At 36.3% G+C, this 12178-nt stretch overlaps 1 protein-coding gene across 5 annotated transcripts in view; it reads right to left on the bottom strand.

Annotated features, from left to right (window-relative positions):
* Positions 1–8881, bottom strand: part of LOC125660679 (protein prune homolog 2-like) — an 80173-nt gene extending 71292 nt beyond the window's left edge. For 2 of the 5 annotated variants that reach the window (XR_008797752.1, XM_056146658.1), the window contains exon 1: positions 8455–8881. The gene's annotated coding sequence lies outside the window, so the exon portion shown is untranslated. The remainder of the gene's footprint in view (positions 1–8454) is intronic. The other 3 variants (XM_048892398.2, XM_048892400.2, XM_048892399.2) reach the window with 2 other exon arrangements.
* Between the last annotated feature and the right edge of the window lie 3297 nt (positions 8882–12178).

Raw genomic sequence — 12178 nt, 5'->3', positions numbered from 1 at the left:
GTTGCGGGTGAAGAGAGAGAGAAAATACCGCATTCAGTGTTGTTTTTCTGGTATCGACAGAAAGGATGTCTTAGGGTGGATATGAATACGAGTAATAACCATAGTTTCAGTAAATTAATTGTACAGTTTTACAATGCATTCCATAATGTATGTGATAAACATGTACTATGAAAATTTTGGGGGGCCAGTAAATTTCACTGCGGTCCTGTAAATTCAGACTGTTCACTGGTCCGACTGGCCAGCAGGTTTTAAATGTTTTCGTGAAGACTGTACTAAAATCAGCAAGATGTCTGATATGTATTGAAATCATCAGTATATTACGATATATGAATTGAAAGCACCAATTACATAGACAGTCACATCCGTGATTGCCATATATGTTATTATCATGGAGATTATTGATTTAGTGAACAAAAAGTTTTTCCATCATTGTTTAAGAGCAATACGCTGTCGTGTGTTTAATACAAAAACTCATCAGACAAGAAAGGCGTGTAAAACATATCCCAGAATCCTCACAGCGTGTATCTCAACATAAAGACGAATAATATGAAACACGACAGATTGGCATTTAATGACTACAGTTCTAGATTTATTGATGAAAGGCAAAAAATGTAAGTCTCATTCAGCTACAATACCACACTACTTATAGACAGTGAAGATTATCAGCTACAACACCACACTACTTATAGACAGTGAAGATTGTCAGCTACAACACCACACTACTTATAGACAGTGAAGATTGTCAGCTACAACCACACTACTTATAGACAGTGAAGATTGTCAGCTACAACCACACTACTTATAGACAGTGAAGATTATCAGCTACAACACCACACTACTTATAGACAGTGAAGATTGTCAGCTACAACCACACTACTTATAGACAGTGAAGATTGTCAGCTACAACCACACTACTTATAGACAGTGAAGATTATCAGCTACAACACCACACTACTTACAGACAGTGAAGATTATCAGCTACAATACCACACTACTTATAGACAGTGAAGATTATCAGCTACAACCACACTACTTATAGACAGTGAAGATTGTCAGCTACAACCACACTACTTATAGACAGTGAAGATTATCAGCTACAATACCACACTACTTATAGACAGTGAAGATTGTCATCTACAATACCACACTACTCAAAGACAGTGAAAATTATCAGCTACAATACCACACTACTCATAGACAGTGAAGATTATCAGCTACAATACCACACTACTTATAGACAGTGAAGATTATCAGCTACAATACCACACTACTTATAGACAGTCAAGATTATCAGCTACAACCACACTACTTATTGACAGTGAAGATTGTCAGCTACAACACCACACTACTTATAGACAGTGAAGATTGTCAGCTACAATACCACACTACTTATAGACAGTGAAGATTATCAGCTACAATACCACACTACTTATAGACAGTGAAGATTATCAGCTACAACCACACTACTTATAGACAGTGAAGATTGTCAGCTACAACACCACACTACTTATAGACAGTGAAGATTGTCAGCTACAATACCACACTACTTATAGACAGTGAAGATTATCAGCTACAATACCACACTACTTATAGACAGTGAAGATTATCAGCTACAACCACACTACTTATAGACAGTGAAGATTGTCAGCTACAATACCACACTACTCATAGACAGTGAAGATTATCAGCTACAACACCACACTACTTATAGACAGTGAAGATTGTCAGCTACAATACCACACTACTTATAGACAGTGAAGATTATCAGCTACAATACCACACTACTTATAGACAGTGAAGATTATCAGCTACAACCACACTACTTATAGACAGTGAAGATTGTCAGCTACAACACCACACTACTTATAGACAGTGAAGATTATCAGCTACAATACCACACTACTCATAGACAGTCAAGATTATCAGCTACAATACCACACTACTTATAGACAGTGAAGATTGTCAGCTCCAATACCACACTACTCAAAGACAGTGAAAATTATCAGCTACAATACCACACTACTCATAGACAGTGAAGATTATCAGCTACAATACCACACTACTCATAGACAGTGAAGATTATCAGCTACAATACCACATTACTTATAGACAGTGAAAATTGTCAGCTACAATACCACACTACTTATAGACAGTGAAGATTATCAGCTACAACCACACTACTTATAGACAGTGAAGATTGTCAGCTACAATACCACACTACTCATAGACAGTGAAGATTATCAGCTACAACACCACACTACTTATAGACAGTGAAGATTGTCAGCTACAATACCACACTACTTATAGACAGTGAAGATTATCAGCTACAATACCACACTACTTATAGACAGTGAAGATTATCAGCTACAACCACACTACTTATAGACAGTGAAGATTGTCAGCTACAACACCACACTACTTATAGACAGTGAAGATTATCAGCTACAATACCACACTACTTATAGACAGTCAAGATTATCAGCTACAATACCACACTACTTATAGACAGTGAAGATTGTCAGCTACAATACCACACTACTCAAAGACAGTGAAAATTATCAGCTACAATACCACACTACTCATAGACAGTGAAGATTATCAGCTACAATACCACACTACTCATAGACAGTGAAGATTATCAGCTACAATACCACATTACTTATAGACAGTGAAAATTGTCAGCTACAATACCACACTACTTATAGACAGTGAAGATTGTCAGCTACAATACCACACTACTCATAGACAGTGAAGATTATCAGCTACAATACCACACTACTTATAGACAGTGAAGATTATCAGCTACAATACCACACTACTTATAGACAGTCAAGATTATCAGCTACAACCACACTACTTATTGACAGTGAAGATTGTCAGCTACAACACCACACTACTTATAGACAGTGAAGATTGTCAGCTACAATACCACACTACTTATAGACAGTGAAGATTATCAGCTACAATACCACACTACTTATAGACAGTGAAGATTATCAGCTACAACCACACTACTTATAGACAGTGAAGATTGTCAGCTACAACACCACACTACTTATAGACAGTGAAGATTGTCAGCTACAATACCACACTACTTATAGACAGTGAAGATTATCAGCTACAATACCACACTACTTATAGACAGTGAAGATTATCAGCTACAACCACACTACTTATAGACAGTGAAGATTGTCAGCTACAATACCACACTACTCATAGACAGTGAAGATTATCAGCTACAACACCACACTACTTATAGACAGTGAAGATTGTCAGCTACAATACCACACTACTTATAGACAGTGAAGATTATCAGCTACAATACCACACTACTTATAGACAGTGAAGATTATCAGCTACAACCACACTACTTATAGACAGTGAAGATTGTCAGCTACAACACCACACTACTTATAGACAGTGAAGATTATCAGCTACAATACCACACTACTCATAGACAGTCAAGATTATCAGCTACAATACCACACTACTTATAGACAGTGAAGATTGTCAGCTCCAATACCACACTACTCAAAGACAGTGAAAATTATCAGCTACAATACCACACTACTTATAGACAGTGAAGATTATCAGCTACAACACCACACTACTTATAGACAGTGAAGATTGTCAGCTACAACACCACATTACTTATAGACAGTGAAGATTATCAGCTACAACCACACTACTTATAGACAGTGAAGATTATCAGCTACAACCACACTACTTATAGACAGTGAAGATTATCAGCTACAACACCACACTACTTATAGACAGTGAAGATTATCAGCTACAATACCACACTACTTATAGACAGTGAAGATTATCAGCTACAATACCACACTACTTATAGACAGTGAAGATTATCAGCTACAACCACATTACTTATAGACAGTGAAGATTATCAGCTACAACACCACACTACTTACAGACAGTGAAGATTGTCAGCTACAATACCACACTACTTAAGACAGTGAAAATTTTCACATTCTTAATCAAAATATTGTTGCTTAGTGCAATGTGTGAATAATAAACAAAATATTGTTGCTTAGTGTAATGTGCGAATAATACACAAAATATTGTTGCTTAGTGCAATGTGTGAATAATAAACAAATTATTGTTGCTTTGTGCAATGTGCGAATAATAAACAAATTATTGTTGCTTAGTGCAATGTGTGAATAATACACAAAATATTGTTGCTTAGTGCAATGTGTGAATAATAAACAAAATATTGTTGCTTAGTGCAATGTGTGAATAATACACAAAATACTGTTGCTTAGTGCAATGTGCGAATAATAAACAAATTATTGTTGCTTAGTGCAATGTGTGAATAATACACAAATTATGCCAGAAAAAGGAAGCAAGACACAGCCCCTGACCTAAGTGACCTTTTGACCTTGCTGATACTGATCTGCTCAGTAATTTTGATTATTTTTTTTAATTAGATTCAAATAATTCCACATTTTAATCAAAACGCAGATTAAAAGGCAGTCTGAGAATTTAATGGTAGATCGATAGGCCGCGGCTATGCCAAATGAGGTTGGGCCATGCCATGTGCAAATAAGATATCCCGAATTGTCTATGCCAAATTCTAAGAAACAAAGGAATAATTATGGTACGTGTGTGTGTGAGATAATGCATTATGACGTGTTCTACACAAACTGTTCAGCGTATGATTCGTATGTCTTTAAATGTCTATGGTTTCTTAAAAATCTGTGTTGGTGAATTTTATTAGGATCGATTTTTAAATTAAAATTTTCCTCTACAATATAACTAGAGTTATCCTATTTTTCTTTATTTCCCAAATCTTCAAATATTGCAAGAATGTCAAAACAAAATGATATACGTCCGACTTAGCAAAAATAATTTTGAGGTGAAGGTCAACAAACGAAGTGTAAATGATTCCGCAGTTAAAAGTATTTTCAAGGCGCAAAGCCTGGCATTAAACCAAAAAGTGTCAAACAAACAAAAGAATCAGAGCAAGAAAAACGCAAGCTATATGAAAAAGAAGAAAGAAAATGAGAATTCAAACAACACTGGCAGAACGGATGAGTATAGATGGTTGAAGTTTGAGGGGAGATAAATGTGGTGTGTTCCCTGCAAGGAGTTTTGGTCAGGTCTATTTATGCCAAATGCCATAGGTCTATGCCGCATCAAAAAGACATAGACCTATTGTCTATGCCAAATAAAGTTAAATTCTCAGACTGATAAGGGGATTAAAACGCCATAACCCGTTCCCTCCTACTCGATGTAATGTTTACTATCAGGATGTAATGTTTACTATCAAGATGTAATGTTTACTATGTTCCTATCCATGTAATGCACTCGCAGGTGCTGGACAATTTAAATACACATAACAAAAAAAACTGTCTTCCAGTATAAAACAAATAAGAGACCCATGGGCCACATCCCTCACCTGAGTCACCTTGGCTCATTATCTAAAAAATTTCCATCTATATATTCTCATGTAAAATTTTGATCCCCTATTGTAGCCCCATCCTACCCCTGGGGGCCATGATTTTTAAAAACTTGAATCTGTACTACGTCAGGAAGCTTTCATGTAAATGTAAACTTTTTTGGCCCAATGGTTCTTGAGAAGATGTTCTCTATATATTAGTATGTAATACTTTGATACCCTATTGTGGCCTCACCCTACCCCAGGGGCCATGAATTTTACAAACTTGAATCTCGTGCACTAATTGTCAGAAAGCTTTCATGTATATTTGAGTGATAGTGCATGAAATATATATATGATGTTCATATAGGGTACAGTGATAGCACATGAAATGTGTGCTCGTGAAGTATCATATTGTATGATTTTTGTTAGACTATAGATCTTTCCCATTTTCTTTTTTTTTTATTGAAAATAGAAATTCCATTATTATAGGCTGGGTCAGGCAGAGTTTTTGAAATCCGCTGGTCCCACCGGCAAAACCGGTAAATATTTCTAAAGTCCGGTGACCTTGTCGAAAGGACCGGTATTGTGTACACAATGAATTTGAAACTTTAAACTCTTTATGTGTTTTTGGTTTTTTTTAAATGTAGTACTGTTGGGAAATCACCTAAACGTTTGAATCTGAGTATTTAAATGAGTTAATTCAAGCACTTTTCTGATTTGGAAACACAAACGAAATAGACATTGCAAGTGTAAAATCAGACGAATTGAATTTCACATATTTCCACGTAATATTCGAATCAAAAGCAGATATGTACGGAAGCTGCCAATTAATACACATTTTGTTATAATGATTGATGTATCACTGATAATAATAATAATAATACTAATGATTGGTTTTATATAGCGCTTTTTCCAGCGTATGCTGCTCAAAGCGATTTACAATACATTATTACCCCAGCAGACCTTATATCAATCGAGGACTTTCTCAGCTTCCTGGGAAGCATACAGTGCAAGCTGCCTTTACAGGCACTAGAGCACTAACATTCTAACAATATCTTTCACTGTCTATAGCCAGGTACCCCTTTTACACTTGGGTGGAGTGAGGAAATTCATGTAAAGTGCCTTTCCAAAGGACACAATGTAGGCCCTGCCGCGGCCAGGACACGAACCTACGACCTTTCGGTCGAGAGTCTGACAGCCTAGCCACTAGGCCACCGACGTCACAGTTATGTGAATTGGACGTGGACAGTTGCATCAGTGAGAAATTGGCAAGCAGGTAAATTCCAACATCAGAAACTATGTGTTTACTCTCTGTTGAATTACATACATTAAACATTAATATGCAGATCTGTTTTAAAGTTTTATTTTGTTTATATCAAGTAACTAAAATGCTGACCAGTAAATATTTGTTAAAATCAGTAAATTCAATCAATTCAGTGGTCCACTTGACCAGGAGTATAGAGAAGATCGATTTTTAAAGAAATAATTCATTTTCACTATATACATGTAACAATACACGATGACCATGCCCTTGCACAAGAACCCCAGCCCCGGGGGTCATGAAATTTACAATTTGGGTAGAAGCTTCCTTGCTCATCATTTACTACCCACTCACTGTCTCTGCTAGATGCCCAGGAGTAAAGAATAAGATTTTTAAAGAAATACATCAACTTTACAGTTTTTACCCCCAAATTAAGACCCCTTAGGAGGAGGGGCCGGGGGGTGGGGGGGGGGTGTGTGTGTGTCATGAAATTAACAATTTTTGGTCTCCTTCACCTACAGATACTACAATAACAAATTTGATCAAGATTGGCCCAGCAGTTTCTGGGAAGAAGTTGTTAACGGACGACCGACAACGCACCAGGACGGACGCAGACCTATAGGTCACCTGAGCGACTCAGGTGACCTAAAAATGCATGGGATGTAACCCATTTCCCAGGGGTGGGGGGACTACATGGGGGTATTTTTGGATACGCTCAAATGTAGCTGTGATCACTCTCACCATAGCTCCATCAATACGGTAGGTCAGATTACCAAAAACTGTAAAAATCATTCAGAAACACAGAGCATTACAGGACATTTACAGGTAGAGTGCCCATCTATCTCTTGTAGTGGTCAGCCAGCTTCAATCACCAATGACCAGATAGCTCAGTTGACCAATAGAGCACCTGACTGGAGATTCAAGGGACCCAGGTTCAAATCCTTTTAAATATGAATACCTAACCTATACAGTCATAGGAATGCTGGTCAACACTATAATACAAGTCATCTAGGATTCACAAGCCAAGGGTTTTCGGTCCACCCCGCTCCCCATTAATAACAGAGTGGACTGAACACCTTCAGCTAGTAGCTGTAATTTAGTGATGAAACGATTGTCACTGACAATCGATTGTCGATCATTTTTGGTTCTTCGATTCCGATTATCCATTTCTATTTTTCATAATCGATTGTCGCCTGTACACTATTCAATATTTAATCCGAGATTCGTCTGACTGTTAATCCCGCTTTTATATTGAGACATGTGTGGGGGAGAGTCAGAGTGGACTCCACATTGAAAATTGGGAATTCAGTGACATCAGCTAGTGTGTATACTGCACATATCCATAAAACTAAATAGAAATAACCCCAAAAATGATAAACATTTATCATCAACAACATGTAAATACCGATTATATCAATCATTGATCGATACAGTTCTTCCAATTATGACCGATTATCGATTATGGAATTTTTCCGATTTTTCATCACTAGCCTAGTAGTAGTAAAGATGGAAGTCACAAATATTATATAATCATCTCCCGAAATAAAATTCCAACCCAAGTAAATTTTAAAAGATCATATCAATTAATAAGCCTAAAGTTTATGGACATACAACCCCTGCACATCATAAATTACAGAAAAATGTAATACGCAATTAAAAAAAAAACACGAGAAAAATAAACCCGCTAACAGCTTTTATCAGTCCTCTATATATATATCTAGTAGCTAGCGCCAGCTGATAGCTCGCCGCGCCGCCCCCTATTCCCGCTTAAACAGCAAAAGTATGTCAACATTACCTAGAAAATTAAATGCACACTTCTGTGCCACCATCTTTTACTGAGCAGAATATTCCACAGGCACACGTTTTATAAACACTGAATGCTACACGCTGGATTTTCTGCGCCAAACTTCGCACATCTTCCTATCTACAACTAGCGGAAGTGGGAATGTTTACGTTCGTACAGTTCAAAGTTCATCTAACTTGTGTTTGAACCCGATCGGAATTTTCAACGTCTCCTATTTTTTATCTTTTCTTTCTTTCTTTCTTTTGTTTTCGTTCTACATGTTATGGGTGTGCTTTTTTTTTTTACTTTCATTACGTTGTATCATTATTTTAGTTTTTAATTATGATATGATTTATAAATTATGCATGCAGTGATAAATACGCTACGTATAATTATAAATTTGTTCCACACATAAATCAATAAAAATATTCAACATTGAAATTGTGCAGTTTGATATTGCCTTATTCTAACATATATTATTCAACATAAACATGCATTTTTATGTTCGTTTGCATATTTTTTTTTCAATTAATTAATCTAATTCTTTATTTATTTTTCATAAATACATGCTGTATTTATAATTAAACATTAGGCCTACCAATGTACTTTAAAACAATGGCCGCGATCATTGCATTTTAATTTGAGATTGTTGGACGTGGAGCTCTCACATAATGAAACAAGGAGAGAGAATCGAAAACGTTTCACAGATGTATTTTCTAGAGGGAAATGCGTTTCACAGATTTAATTTTTAGTGGGAGGAATGCGTTTCACGGATTTAATTTTTAGAATGAAGGAATGCGTTTCACGGATTTAATTTTTAGAGGGAGGAATGCGTTTCACGGATTTAATTTTTAGAATGAAGGAATGCGTTTCACGGATTTAATTTTTAGAGGGAGGAATGTGTTTCACAGATTTAATTTTTAGAGGGAGGAATGCGTTTCACGGATTTAATTTTTAGAATGAAGGAATGCGTTTCACGGATTTAATTTTTAGAATGAAGGAAGCGTTTCACGGATTTAATTTTTAGAGGGATGAAAGCGTTTCACGGATTTAATTTTTAGAGGGATGAAAGCGTTTCACGGATTTAATTTTTAGAGGGATGAAAGCGTTTCACGGATTTAATTTTTAGAGGGATGAAAGCGTTTCACGGATTTAATTTTTAGAGGGATGAATGCGTTTCACGGATTTAATTTTTAGAATGAAGGAATGCGTTTCACGGATTTCACAAAAGGCTGTGGCTTGAGTGAACTTGAATTACACAGAAGGTTGGGGATATTCGGTATCAACTTTTCCCATTATCTCATAAAACATTGATGAACTTGGTACTGCAGATATTTACTTACAACATGTATCTATGTTTTCATGGGGTTCCCATTATCTCATAAAACATTGATGAACTTGGTACTGCAGATATTTACTTACAACATGTATCTAAGTTTTCATGGGGTTTTTTTCCCCTTTATTTCTTAACGCTGTGCTTCTTTTTTCTTTATGTACTGCATTTAAGTTTTGTGTTTAAAGTGGCATATAGGCCCGATGGGCCGGGTGTTTGATTTATTGTTACACTGTCTGTTAACATAATGTTTGTGAAAATACACATGTCACTATAGATAAATAAACTACTACTATGGCCTTAGCTTGCTGTCCAGGAGAATATTTTTATAGACATTTTCCCCTCTGTATTCCTGACGTATTTTGCATATTGTATTATGCTGCTATTGCACTCCTAGTTCCTCTTTATTATAGTGAAATATGGTGAAAGAATCTCTCATCCAAAGATATTTCAAATGTAGAAAGATTTCACTTAAAATTTATTAAAGATATCCTTGGGGTGCACTGTAAAACATCCAATGCTGGTTGTCTAGCAGAACTTGATAGACTACCACTTTGGTCCAACTTTCATTCTCAAGTATTAAACATTGGAATCATCTGATAACGTCTGATTCTTTGGCTTTTAACCTTTACCAATCCACAAGTGATTACAATACTTGGACCAGGAAAATATTTTCTCTTCTAGATAATCTGGGATTTTCAAACATTACAAAATATAAAAGTTCAATTCAACACCTCTTACCAAACATTAAACAAAAAATGACCAGTGCATTCAGGAGCAATCATCAAAAATCGTTGGTTCAGAAAAACTTGAATTTTATTTTTACAAAAATTATACACGAGAAAAAAGAAGTTCATGTGTTGATTTACTCAGAAAAAGATCTGAGAGATCCTCTCTTAGCAGAATTAGATTGAGTGCACATAGACTTGCAATAGGAAGTGAGAGATATAACTCCACACCAATGTTGTGATGCTTGCATTACTGGTGTGATTGAGGATGAAATTCAGTTTCTTTCTCGTTGTAAATCTTATTCTAAGCCAAGAGAAACACCTACCTTAGAAATATTTATGATATAACAAAAAAAAAAATATTAATCTGGACAATGAAAGATATATGTTACAAGTATATGTAAACAGTGATATACACAAAGTCTTAAAAATCACTGTGAAATTTATTAGAGATATATACTTCATACAAATGCACATCAGTATTTTAAAACCATTATATAAATTTATTATGAAAAATATTAAGCAAGCGCCCCCTTTCCCTTGCTTTGTCATTTTCTGACAACCCCCCGATTTTGACAGTATGGTGTTTCTCAAATAAACAAATAAAATAAATATACTGAAAGAAACTGTAATTGTGATTTAAACTCTTTCAAATTGTATTATTCTATTCTGACTGCCAACTTTAAAAAAAAACAAATATGAGCCTGTCCAATGATTGAGAGGTTTTTACCCCCACCCCACCTCCCGAAAAGAAATTGAAAAGAGAAGAAAAACATCAACATTACCCCCCCCCCCCCCCCGACATAGTCTTTTTAAATCGAACTTGCTTTTACTCGAACTAGATATCTTTAAGATAATTGAACTTGAATTTAGTTCTACACTTTATGACCCTAGTAAAACGAATTAATAGATTTATTTCATAATATATGAAATAGGAAATAGCTAAAAGGCTTACAGAGAATTTCTGTTTGGATGGAACTAAAATTCCATCTCATTATTAATAAAAGATGAAAATAACGAACAATATCATGACCCCTATAAGGAAGACAAATTAGGGAGTTGGGCAAACACGGACCCCTGGATACACCAGAGATGGGATCAGGTGCCCAGGAGGAGCAAGCACCCCCTGTCGACCGGTCACACTCGCCGTGCATTTAGGTTTTCTTATTCTTTTTTTTTTCTCTCCCGTGACATTAGTTCCTCACATACCCGCTACACTATTCACAAAGCGATTTATCTGAGCGGATCAAAGAATCCAGTCTGATTAGAACTAGCCTTACAATGAGGACCCGGGTCAGCAGAGAAGACATTGAATACAGTCATCAGTGTCCACGTGAGCAGACCAGACAGTCATCCGTGTCCACGTGAGCAGACCAGACAGTCATCAGTGTCCACGTGAGCAGACCAGACAGTCATCAGTGTCCACGTGAGCAGACCAGACAGTCATCCGTGTCCACGTGAGCAGACCAGACAGTCATCCGTGTCCACGTGAGCAGACCAGACAGTCATCAGTGTCCACGTGAGCAGACCAGACAGTCATCAGTGTCCACGTGAGCAGACCAGACAAATCATCAATGTCTTATCAAGCATGTCTTTCTTAATCTCATCACCATTGACAATTAATTACATAGTGAATGCATGCTCTTCATGTGATACTAGGCCTCATGACCAAAAA

This window comes from Ostrea edulis, chromosome 8, assembly GCF_947568905.1.
Source record: "Ostrea edulis chromosome 8, xbOstEdul1.1, whole genome shotgun sequence".
In the NCBI taxonomy this organism is placed as follows: domain Eukaryota; kingdom Metazoa; phylum Mollusca; class Bivalvia; order Ostreida; family Ostreidae; genus Ostrea; species Ostrea edulis.
The sequence above is the reverse complement of the archived record's forward strand: the minus strand, read 5'-3'. Positions and strand labels throughout refer to the sequence as shown.